At 39.4% G+C, this 12453-nt stretch overlaps 1 long non-coding RNA gene across 3 annotated transcripts; it reads left to right on the top strand.

The window, feature by feature from the left end:
* The first annotated feature begins 557 nt into the window (after positions 1–557).
* On the top strand, positions 558–5287 carry LOC139127039 (uncharacterized). 3 transcript variants are annotated; one of them, XR_011550902.1, is made up of 5 exons: positions 1066–1477; positions 3361–3433; positions 3877–4011; positions 4307–4381; positions 4871–5287. It is a non-coding gene; the product is annotated as an uncharacterized lncRNA (long non-coding RNA). The 3 variants fall into 3 exon arrangements; XR_011550901.1 differs by lacking the exon at positions 1066–1477 and adding an exon at positions 558–1032 and having other exon boundaries at positions 3877–4381; XR_011550900.1 differs by having other exon boundaries at positions 1064–1477; positions 3877–4381.
* The last annotated feature ends 7166 nt before the right edge of the window (positions 5288–12453 follow it).

Genomic DNA, 12453 nt, shown 5'->3' with positions numbered 1-12453 from the left:
TGGGCGATACAATTTTGTGAAGTTTTCAATTGAACAAAAGACATGGACTTGCTTGAATCTGTGGGCACATAAATATCAAAACAAATTGAAGGAATTAATTGACAATAAAAACGTTGATCTCAAATGACGTCATTTTTCTTTCATTAGGCCTAACATGCAAAAATAAATGTAGGGCCTATACGTCGGATTGTCAACATTTCCCAAGACAACGACGAAAGTAAAACCCACTATAATTAATGGCTCAGACTTAAGCTACCACAACCGTGAGTCACGCATCCACACAACTGGCCGAATGCGCGCGTGCTGTAGTAACAAACCTGAAATCGCGATCAATGCTATTCTCTGTAGGCCCGGATTGTAGGCATATCCTTAATTTTTGCCAGGCCACAGCCTTGATCCTGGGATAAGTCCGACGCATTTTATTAATAAGACATGTTTGAAATGGATGTTCTATGCCCCTGAATGCGCCAAAAATATACACAAGCCATAGCAAACGCAACTGATATTCAGACGGCCGTTCAAATTACCAAAACAGCGTACAAGGAGAAGTCCTTAACCTTTGACCGTCGTTTCACCCTTTGTAACATTACACTTTAAAATAGTTCAATTTTACACAATGATTCATCAAGCCAATGTTTAAACTTCGTTATAGATATTATATCTCCGTGACATATGTAAGAATTATAGTACTTGTTGGTTAATCGTAATCTTAAAGGGACCACTGGGTAGTGGAATCCCCATCCCTTCACTTTAGGCAGTTGCGTATTAATACTGCTGTGCTGGGCGCGAAAATTCTGAATTCCACTGGCCTTCGCACCGTAGCCGAGCATGCCGAGGCGTTATTGACGATCGTATCAGCGCTTACGATTCAGTACTCCGGCACAAGTCGACAGTAATGGCTTCCGTCAGCGATGAAGAATTACTTCGCAAGCAAGAACTGGTTATGTACCTCAACGATAGCTATTCGCCACCACATATACACGGGTCATGATGCAAGTTGCAACCGACGTCTTGGAATGCACAGCAGCCAACGTAAGCTTGTATTTGCATATTCCGTGGAAGATTTGCAAAGTCATTGATTTAAACCGGGCTTGTTTTTTCCTCAAAGCATATCGGTTAGCTTGAACCATTTTTAAGTAACATACATGCGTTTGAGTATTGTTGGAAAAACTGAAAATTTCTTTGACATACCGCTACACCATCATGACCATGGACGGGTGCACCAGCGAAAATTGATAGCACTGCTCATTAATGACATTGCCAAGGATGTAACAAATTAGCCTTCAATTTCATTTCATCAGGCTGAACTGATGTGTGTTTGTCCATTTTGTATGTTATCGTGTTTGTATGGCTTTTCACCACCGCGAATGAATGTGTTTCCCCGAAATCGTCCGTGCACGGTGAATAATCAAATGCGTTTCCACTGTGTCAGCTGGTCAGCGACGAGGAGCTTTTCTAAGAGTAGCCCTGAGTACAGGTCTGTGTGTTCCCGGCGTTATACGGCCTCCACCACTAGCTTATAGTTAAAAGCTGTATTAACCGCCATCTTGGAAATCGCAAAGGATTATGGGGCGACCACAGTGCTATTGGAGGGGCAAACCCAAAAACATGTCACTCAAGCCATAGAGTTCTAGCATACACATCGTATCAGATACTCCGCTATTTCCGATCATTTCTTCTACAGAACTACTAAAACAGCTCTAAATTCCACCAGAAAAAATATTTTCGATTTGAAATCGTTTAATTAATCGGAAATTAACACCGCTGAAACAATTCAATCGTCAAATTAATAGAAAGGACCATAGGCCTAATCATGAAATTTACGCGAAACATGGTTTTTTATGTGATGACAGATTTATAGCATGAAACGGTAACATATTTGAGATCGACAAATTTGTCATTCAAACTACGAGTAAGTGGAAATATATAATTGTATATAATGTAGTATGGACAAGCAGGTAAGAATCCAAAGGCGTTTAGTGCATTAGTCTGTCTGTAGGCCTACTTACGAAAATAATAAAATATGACATCACCGATCATAAGAACGTGGTGTTGAAGAACATATTTTTCACAGCCTGGAGCAAGTCATCGCTATCAAAGTCTGTAAAATTTAAGTTTTTTGCTTCCGAATGGACGTAAATAAATGCAGATGCAACTGCGTGCGTAAATATTGAATTGCAATACAAATTTTATCGTTTGGAAAATATCTGACTGTCAAACTGGTCGTACAACCAACCGTGAACATGACGGAGCAATGATACCGACTTCAGAGACTGTGTAATTATTTTCCTCGCGACCGCTGATGAGAGCTAACTCATAAAATATACAACCTGGCCAAGTATTTGGCTTTGAATTTACAATTGCCCCGTGTTCAATGATGTAATCAAGAAGGCTTTTCGAACACAAAAAAAGAGAAAGAATGAGTCAGTAAATATCGAATGATAGACTGAAGAATCGACACTGTCTATGATTTACTCAATTGGAAACATGATATTTCGATTAATTGACTAACACAAACAAAAAGAACATTTTATTCAACTAAAAAAAAAGTCGGCGCCTTTCCTTGACATCCCTGGCAAAGGAGCAACACACGATGTCGTTTGGGTCTTCAAAAATCTTCTAAAACGGCTGGACGGTAATAATAATACTTTTCACGACAGAAAACAAGTAAAAGAACTTAAATTTGAACTTTAAGTAATAGTTCTGCAGACGAAATGATCGGAAATAGGGGAGTATCCGGTACGATGTGTATGCTAGAACTCTATGGCTTGAGTGACATGTTTTGGGGTTTGCCCCTCCAACAGCACTGCGGTCGCCCCATAATCCTTTGCGATTTCCAAGATGGTGGTTAATACAGCTTTGAGCTATAGCCCTGCAACGGTCTATGGAGATAACTGGGGTTGTTGCAGCGAGATTCAAAATGGCGATCCCCGTGGGTAAACAACTTGTCGAGTACGTTATGTTTCAGAAAACGAGCGGTTTTGGATGTTAGAAGTTAATCGCATCTTTCCTTGGGTCGGTAAGGAGGTAAAGGTAGGCTGGGAAAGGATTTTGCCCCGATAGAGCTGAATTTTGGCCAAACAGACCGCGTTTTCGTTGCGGTCCTCATCCGGACCGCAGAGACCCCAGTTATCTCCATAGACCTTTGCAGGGCTGTGGCGGAGGCCGTGTAACTATAACTGTACGCAGGGTTATTCTGAGAGGTGGATCATGGTGTACGTCGTCCGTAGTCCGCTGTACATTTAATAACCCCTTGCCATTGTCCATCCTGAACGGAAAGATGGCAATCATTTAAAATTTGTCATCCATCAGTTCACAGGAAAATTGCATTTAATAACCCTTTGTCATTATTGTGTATAGGACGGAGACACCAACAAATAGCTGCAACAAGAGCAATCGCCACAGTAAAGAGATGCCCATTTTACCAGAAAATGTGAGTAAAACTGCACATTTGTTTCACGCTACCTTTCTGTGTGATTTTCAGGCAAACTGACTTGCCACAGCTTATTTGCAGATATCCTCATGCCATTCTTTCAATAACAAACATAGACTGTTTCATGGATGATATTCTTGTTTATGTTGATAATAACCTCAAACTGGCAACTTAGATGATTTAATACAGACACATACCTCACAAATCCTTTGGCCAAAATGATGTAATGGTTGATTCTGTTATTCAAGGCAAATTTATGTTTCCACAGCATGATTTGAACTTGGGTCCTTCAACATTGCTTACACAAATTTTGTGAGCCATCTTGTCACTCACGACAAGTAAATATTAAAGTGATTCATTTTCAGCAAATAACTTCCTGTACAAATGTGACTTTTGACTTCCACTTACGGGTAATAGATAATTATTTGTTTCTTTTTCAACAGATTGTCCAGGACATAATATACTTGATACAGAAAATGCCTTCAGCTCCACAAATTAACAATGGATTCTCTGAGTACAATGTGTAAGCAGAATGAAGACTGCCCTCAGATATGGAATTCAAAGAACGGGTATAAAAGGTGATCAAGTATCGTTATGTGCATGTGATAATAATTAAATCAGGCATGCATGTTCCTCATATTTCCACATATTACACTAACACTTTGTTTTTTTTTAAATTTCAGCTGTTATTACAATGTACATATCTGTGACATATTATCTTTGTCGTGGTCACACAACAGACAGACATGTTTAAACTTTTTATTGTTATAATCAATCATAAGAGGGGAGCCACTTGCTGCACCTAGTTTATGATATTGAATCTTAGTCTGTTGTATCAAAACATAATTTGCCATTTCCCTTATTTTTAAACAGGCATCAAACATTTTTGGTTCTCAAGAGTGTCTTTGGTGGAAAAACTGCAGTTGGAAAAATGGTAACAATTGTGACGTAAGTATTGCTTGTTGAAAAAATTTGTTACTGTGATTCAGTACAAACTAGTCAAGGCACATAATGTGCCTTGACTAGTTTGCTCTGACATTAGCTGTAAGTTTTAGCAATTTTCAATCTTCATTGTTGTGTGTACAAACTGCACAGTTTTGACAGCTATATAACAGTCTCTTGAATACCAGTGTTCTACTTGACAATGTACTGTGTACATGCTTAACAACCATTGTTATTGTTTACCCTGAGTAGTCATATCAGATTATTGGTGCAACAAGAAAGACTTGATAATAGTGTACCTGCAGTCAAATATGTGTTTAAGAACATGACTCTAATTTAGAATGCTACCAATGAACATTCCAATATTGTACAAATTCCCTAAATATACCAGTAGATAGGCCTTGCCCTCATTGTACTAGTAGCTTGGCACTGAGTGTTTTACCATGATCTAATCTTGTGCCTCAAATTTAAATGTTTACATCTTTTATATTCCAGGATACTGGATAACTCTGAGGAAGAGATGCAAAGCAGCAGCCCTTTCTAGGTATGCTCGTCTATGAAGGAGAAAGCAGTCTGTGTTGTTTCTTGAAGGTGTAATATTCTGCAGCATGGAAAGAGACAATGTTATGCTGGGTTTGCTTAGTTATCTTGGGTTTCAAAGTTTTAATTACATCAGATGTCTGAAAGGAACTTGTCAATTTGTAGAGTACTTCTGGCTTGACAAAGCTGGGATGTGAACTAAATATGCTGACAATTATGAGTGGTCTGTAATGCACAGGGATTTCCCGGTGAAACAGCGAGCAATTTTGGCATCAGATGCATGAGGTAAACTTTATAACATCAAGGCGTTCATAAGAATATCATTTTCAGTGAGTATACCCTTGTAAGTATTAGATTTAATTATGTTGCAACAATTGCTGTTTCATTTCTTGTAATTGCAATAAATGTTAATGTGAAATTAATTTTGATGATTGATTGTTGTTGTTTTTTTAATGTAGCTTGCATGCAGGATTTCTGACTATTTCAGCTGTTGTTTGTGTTTCAGATATTTTACAGTCCCGCTTTGTGTAGCTCCATCACATAAGAGGACCCAATAGGCCATTCCATGGGATGATAATCCTCCTCTGTGTCTACGAAATTTGAAGACATCCAATTTAAATTTGAAGGATGGTCAGAAATAATTATCCCTCTCCTCTCCCCCCCCCCCCCGGCAATATGGCTAATATTGAACTGGTTTGTCAGCAAGCCATACAAAAGCCCTAGAGTGGCATGTCTGCAAGCCAGCTTGTAATGGCTTGTTGGTAAACCAGAGGAATCCGTATAGTGGCTTGCTTGTAAACCAGAATTAGTCAGAAATTGGTTTGTTGGTAAGCCACATTGCAGTAATATTGGCTTATCTTCAAACCAGATGGAACCAGAATTGGCTTACTGTTGAGCAAGAGAAGTGTGGTATTGGTTTACAAATAAGCCACTGTTCAGCATTATCTGGTATATGGGCAAGCCACAGTATCTTAAACATGGCTTGCTGGCAAGCCTAGATCTTACTGAAGTCGATTGCCTGTAAACCATTGATTGGTACCAACTGGCTTGCTGGCAAGCTGAAGTGAGCTTAGCTTTGCATTTATATATACCGTATCAAAACAAAACTGGCATGCACAGAAACCAGACTTGGCATGCCAGAAAGCCAAATATAAGCCAAAATTCACAACTCGAAACAATCCGTTTACTGACAAACAAGCCGGTTCATTTTGGGCTTGAATTTAGCTGGCCGGCAAACCAGAAAAAATGCAGTGTATCAATGTTAAGGACCGGGGTGTGGAGCGAATGATCGCAAATCCTATCCCGGTACAGGGATATCTGTTTTGGTCGTCGATACGCCAAGCAGGGTCGAATTTTTGATATTCAAAAACATTCACCACGTTACACGGTACTTGCCAACTTTTTATAAACGATGAGAGAACCAGAAAATCTCGCGTACACTGCGGATATTTTAAAATAAATCACAACATAAGGCCAAGAAAAATAAAAAAAAAGTTTCTTTTTCATCATCGCGCGCGTCAATTCAGACAAGCCGCATCAACTATTTTTTTTGCTCACGAGGTTATTTAAAGTGTATGTCCCGCATAAATTCAAAGTTAATTTTGCTTAAAATGAGCCATGCTATATGATTTTGCCACCCTACTTTATCAAATAAATGCATCACCCCAATGAAACGACGCGGTTAAATATTATTAAAATGCAATATGTTGTGCGACTTTGAAGTTAGCTGCCATTCGGGTCGTTTCGGAATTCGCGGGCATTGCCACCGGAAATGACGTAACTAATAGAATGTACGAGTGAGTGTGTTCACCTCGGCCATAGCGAATGCTTACCGCTGTGGCTTCAACATGGTGAGAAGTTACGCCTTTGGTGGCTGAAGTAACTGCAGCCATTGTCAGTTTATTGCATTTAGGATGATGTATTAGCCGCATTTGACAAAATTACAAGAAAGAGTCGGAAAAGAGGCATTCAGACAAGCGTTTTCTGCGGTGCACATTTTCGAGTGCCGTGACTTAGAATAAACACGGTTCGGAAGCCAGATGTACGGTAAGATAGACTTTAATTCCTGGAGTTACTACATCGATTATGTAATCGCAATGCCGTACCAGTACGACCATTGTCACCAGAAAGCTTCGCGTGTATCATCATCAACTGTGGACAAGAGCGAGAACAGCAGCAAGACTGCGACAGGTTGCCCAAAACATGTCAAGGATGCGGGGGCCGCGGAGAAGTATGGCCGTGTTTACATCCCCCAAGACTGATCGCCGATTCAGATGCTTTACGAAAGTGATTGTAAATAAATAAATGAATACAAGTACTTGATCTCAGGCATGTGTGACTCTATAATTAGTAACGTTAGGAGATATCTAATTTTATATTCCTAAAAAGTTTACGTAGTGATTGACTGACTCTTTGCGAGACTGAACGATAGGTTGTGTATAATACAGCACGGCGCTGCCAGTAACAGTGACACAACGTGTAGCAAAGAAGTTTATACTGTTGACGAAGCAGTCGCGTTGTCGTCACGGTCATCTGTTCCCTTCTGCTCGACTAAGTCTCCCCTAAAATATTTTAGCTTCTTTGAGAATTTCGCAGTCATGAAACAATGAACACTGTGCTTTATATCGCTGACACTTAATCAAGAAAAAAAAACTGCGGAAGCGTAGCTGATCACTCCGTCACAGAAATGGCCGGCTGAGCCGCCCGGCCTCGGGTGCCTGTGTGCCCGATATTTACATCATGTCAATTTTAATTTCTCTTCCCGAGAATTTGGCTAGACATGTCTTTACGGTCACATATTTTTAAAAGTGCCAATGTTCATGTGAGGTTTTATAACGCCAAACTGAAGATTTTGCGGCGAGAATACTACCTTTGGTGTTTATGCTAACATGACCCTCAGCCTGTTCCACTTCCAGCTGTTGATAGGAAAGATGTGTGTTATGAACGGTGGACAATTTTCAACTTGATCTCTACTACATTTATCTACAAGCGTCATGGTGTAATTCAAATTTTTATATACAGATTTTGAATGAGGCAATTTGTGTTGAGAAGTAATAATAAGGTGGGATGGCAACTCCAGACTTATATTTATATTTTGTTAGCTTGCGGTTGTGTGTACGGTAGTGCACTGGTGTGTTTGACTGTGGTCACGGTGGGCTTGTCACTGACGCGACGGTCAACAAGAGTTCCGCTCTTGTTCTTGTTTAGGTTAAGGTTCCGACTGTTAAAATTTGCAGGCCTGTAAATTCTGAACAGCTTTGTCATATCTTCTGTGACGATGATATTCTCAGTTGCACTGCTTTCACTCATGAAATTATCACTATCTCCATAGTCAATGCACGAAGTCACCATCACCCATTCTATTAGTGACGTCACAGCTACTTACGCCAAAACGGGGCGAGCTCGGCAATTTCCGGAAAATGTCGCCATGATGGAAATCGAAAAGTGCAACTTTTCCCGTGTTTTCGTCGAAATAACATAATACAACCGTCTAAAAACCGCTCAAGTAAGCTTCAGTTTGTGTGTAAATGTTTGTTTTATTGATACCAATTTCATTGACAACCAGAACTATAGTAAAGGCCTCAAGTCAAACGAAAAAGTCTCAAAATGTGGCAGGACTCACACTTTAAATAAATTGAAAAAACAACATGAAAATAGCGACAATAGTGCATAAGATAGTGCTGTATAAAACAGACTCTAAACAAAATAACTGACACTAACATTCTATTCGGAACTGTCACTACTATATTAAGCTGTCAAAACTGTGCATTGCTGAACTAAAGGTCAAACTACAGAACTGTTGCTGTACAAAAATACTAAGGCAGCACTGCTGTGCATTTATCTTTGCGTGCATTCCTATGTTGTGTTCATGTTTTGGGCGTTCTTGTTGGTTGAAGAAAAAAAATGTGAAGAAAAAAACCCGCATCACCGCATCATTTTTGCAATGTGTCTTGGATGGGAAGCAAAATTTTTATTTTCTTGGCCTAAAGTATTGCGGTCAGATTACGTTTTTGCGTCATTTGACGAACTATGAGAGTCACGTGCAACTTTTTTTCTTTAAACTAAAATGTTGCAAGTTTATTTAGACGAAGCATATGGTTATATATGCATAGAAACTGCAGCGCGGATAACGGACTGTGACTGTAACCAAGGCACTAGAGAAACTTTCTTAGCGATGTGAAAAATGATAATTGTGCGCGCACCGGTGTCGAGTTTCTTCGCTTGACTTCAGCTTGATTTGGATTGATAGGTTTGTTTGTTTGTTTTTTTAGCGTTGTTATGGTTATTCGTTATTATGATTTCATATGAATGTGCCCCAAAAGAGTGTTGAAAACGTTAGATCATAGCGGGTACGTATAGGCAGAAGCGTCTCACTTCTTTCTTTTCTGAGAAAGACATTTCATCAAGTAATAAAGTCACTGAAAACAGCATTAACTGTTCCAAGCTGACTATGAACGCGGGTTTTCCGTACAATATAAAATAAAAATAAAACTGCAACAGACTGGAACCAGATAGACTAAATTTTTTATCACTGATCTCTGCTGACGGCCAAGAACTGAAAAAAGTTCCCTTTAGATTAGTCTCAGAGAGTGTGCCATCGAAACAGACACATATGATGAAGCAATATCAGATGATCACTGAAAATGAAAGACCAAGAAATGCAGTACGTGGATAATTGTACCGCATTCTCTTGATCAACGACAATCATCACTTCTTTCAATTGAAATATTTATAAAGCTTTGTTTTCAAGCATTGCAATGTTTATTTCTCCTCACTAAATATGATACGTCATTGACACTGAGAGGCATTTGGAATTATTCAGTTGCTGTTTTATTGCTATACATCCATCTCACGTGTTTCAAACCTTGCGACATCCAATTTTAGAAGCAGTGTAATATCCTGCATATACAGACAACCGCGGTCTACTTGCCGTGAGTGCAAGCGCCTATGTTCTGGTCGGGGTGAATTTCGTTCTTTGTATTATCACATAATAATTTCTAAGGACATTCGTTTGAAGTAATTATATGGAGAGAATGGCTCTTAAACACCACGTCTATTCAAACTTGTAGAGCTGCGATGCAGGAAGCGTCCACTGTGAGGGACCAGTAATTCATGACGACCTAACAGTGTTCCTTTTTTAATTAAGGTAGTAAGCGCCCTCGAAAGAAAAAAGACAAACTTTTTCTCAAACTTTCCTTAATGAAACTTTCAACAATTATCTTTCCAAATCAAGAATAAAAGTTGGGGTCACAGTGCAAATTCTGGTACTGAGAAACAAATACCCAACATTTACCGATATTTGAAATTCAAAATGGCCGCCACCCCTGTGTTAATTCTATGGAGAAAAATAATATTTTCGAATTCTTAAAAATTGAGCACGTAAAAAGTTTTCTTACACCAAGAGCTTTAAAATGAACACCACGAGTGATATATCAGAAAAGAATTGAACAATTTTGAGAGTCCTAATATCTGTCCTCGAGGCGCGTTCTACCTTAAGTTGACGCGTAGGTAAAGCCAACGTATTTCGTATACTTGGAAATGCCAAAGCTGTAGAATGTTCACATGAAACGTTGTCAAACTTTAGTTTATAACAGTTACTTCATTTAAATATTCCACCATGAATAATACTAGGCACAAAAACTTAGGACAATGACGCCTTGAAACAAATGCTAACGATTCGTTATATCCTTGACGACAGTAAAAACTACTGTATAGCAACAAATCAAATCTATTTCAATTGTACTTCGATAAATCAGATCGGTTTCATGCCCAGTTACTCGCCAACGCGCGCCTCATGTACTGTTTTCTGATATGATAAAGCCTATTCTCCTATTAGTAAGTTTACCACGCCTAGTTTCGCTCATTTCGTAAGTACAAATCACGAATTAACTGATTTATTTAAAAATTTATGATACAATAGGAGGGGACGGGGAAAGTGACTAGAGTTTCTAGAATGTCTGAGATGGAAAAATTTCAAAGTGAGCTCGCAAATACAATAATTGAGAGGGTGGGAGATTTATCTAATCGGGATTTGCTGTACTCTGCGGTGTTTGGTGATATTAACGACCTGATTTCTTTACCATCCAAACATTTAACGACACTTAAATTACGGACTCTACACTATTAAAAGCACGAAATGCCCGGGCATGAAAAATTGGGACGAAGACCCCTTTATCAACTGAAATACACACAATATACTGAGCATTTGTTGTGTTATTGATGACAACGAAAACTACAAATCAAATAGACTCATCTGTTAAATAGATAAGCAGATAAGTTTTATGCCTGGTCAGGTGCCCACGCACATCTTTCCTTATTGTCTTGGTATGATAACCCTGTTGTTTACTTAACTTTACTTAGCTCTGTAATGTTGCCTGTCAACAGCAAACGTGTTCAACTACTCCACTCGCCAACTGTCAGTCTGTCGGTGACCAATTTTATTACCACAGCGCAGAGAGCAGTACAACATAATTTCAAACTCTAAAAGAGATTTGCCACAGGTCACTTGGGCGATCGCCGATAACACTATACAAGAAACCTTAATGTTGCATACTGATGTCATAATCTTCAAAATTGGCACGCAGAATAGTAATATTTCACGCTCACAACACAGCGTTCTTGGACGCGAGTGATCAAGCTGACGTTTCTTTGTTTGGACTCTAACAGTGCTGGCGCCACGAAATACCAGCACAGTATCGACAACATGATCTCGCTCATTTACACATTTAAAAGAATTGCCCAGTAACTAATTTTTCTCGTGGGGGTATTCTGCGTACTACCCCATGTTCTATTGTATTTCAACCAATCGTAATATTGAGCCGTTGTTATCTTTTCAATTTATTCATGGCGTGGGTTTGAAACAAAAGAATTGTAGCAAGCCACGCACGGGCAAGTGATAATTTCTACTTTTGTAATCTTTTCTAATGTCGGTAAATCAAAGTATTGTCTTATTATATTCTTTATGGCGTCGGCATCCGACATAGCCAAGATACTGTATAAATGGACACACTAACTCAGAAACTAACAGACGACTTAACTTGGACCACGGTCACTCTCTAGTGGAGTGACCGAAACCAGGACCAATAACCACGGTCACGCCTCTGTGGAGTGACCGAGATAGGACATTCACTCAGAAACTAGAACTTTGGACCACGGTCACTCCTTGTGGAGTGATTAAGACTCAACAGAGGACAAACTAACTTTGTCCGACTGACACACATGCAGATTCATGTATCGTTGACTGCGCCGAGAGGCCCAGTTATGGTTCCGTATTCAATAAATAAGTTCCAGTTATACATCAGCACTCGTCGTCAGATCCAGCTTCTTTCCTTTATGTTATGACACTGATAAGACTTTTTGCATTGTGAATCAGTCAATATGTAAATGCCACTTGCCAGTGCCACTTATGAAAATTATAAAAGTGAGAGTTTTAGACCCTAAAACGCTGCTTTTCGAACCAATAGGTTACGGTGATCGGTCACACTTCCAACATCGGGCTTTGATAGGGAGAGAGTGTGCCTTTACCATGCTGCGCCTGC

Source organism: Ptychodera flava, unplaced genomic scaffold, assembly GCF_041260155.1.
Source record: "Ptychodera flava strain L36383 unplaced genomic scaffold, AS_Pfla_20210202 Scaffold_28__1_contigs__length_4768798_pilon, whole genome shotgun sequence".
Taxonomy (NCBI): domain Eukaryota; kingdom Metazoa; phylum Hemichordata; class Enteropneusta; family Ptychoderidae; genus Ptychodera; species Ptychodera flava.
The sequence above is the reverse complement of the archived record's forward strand: the minus strand, read 5'-3'. Positions and strand labels throughout refer to the sequence as shown.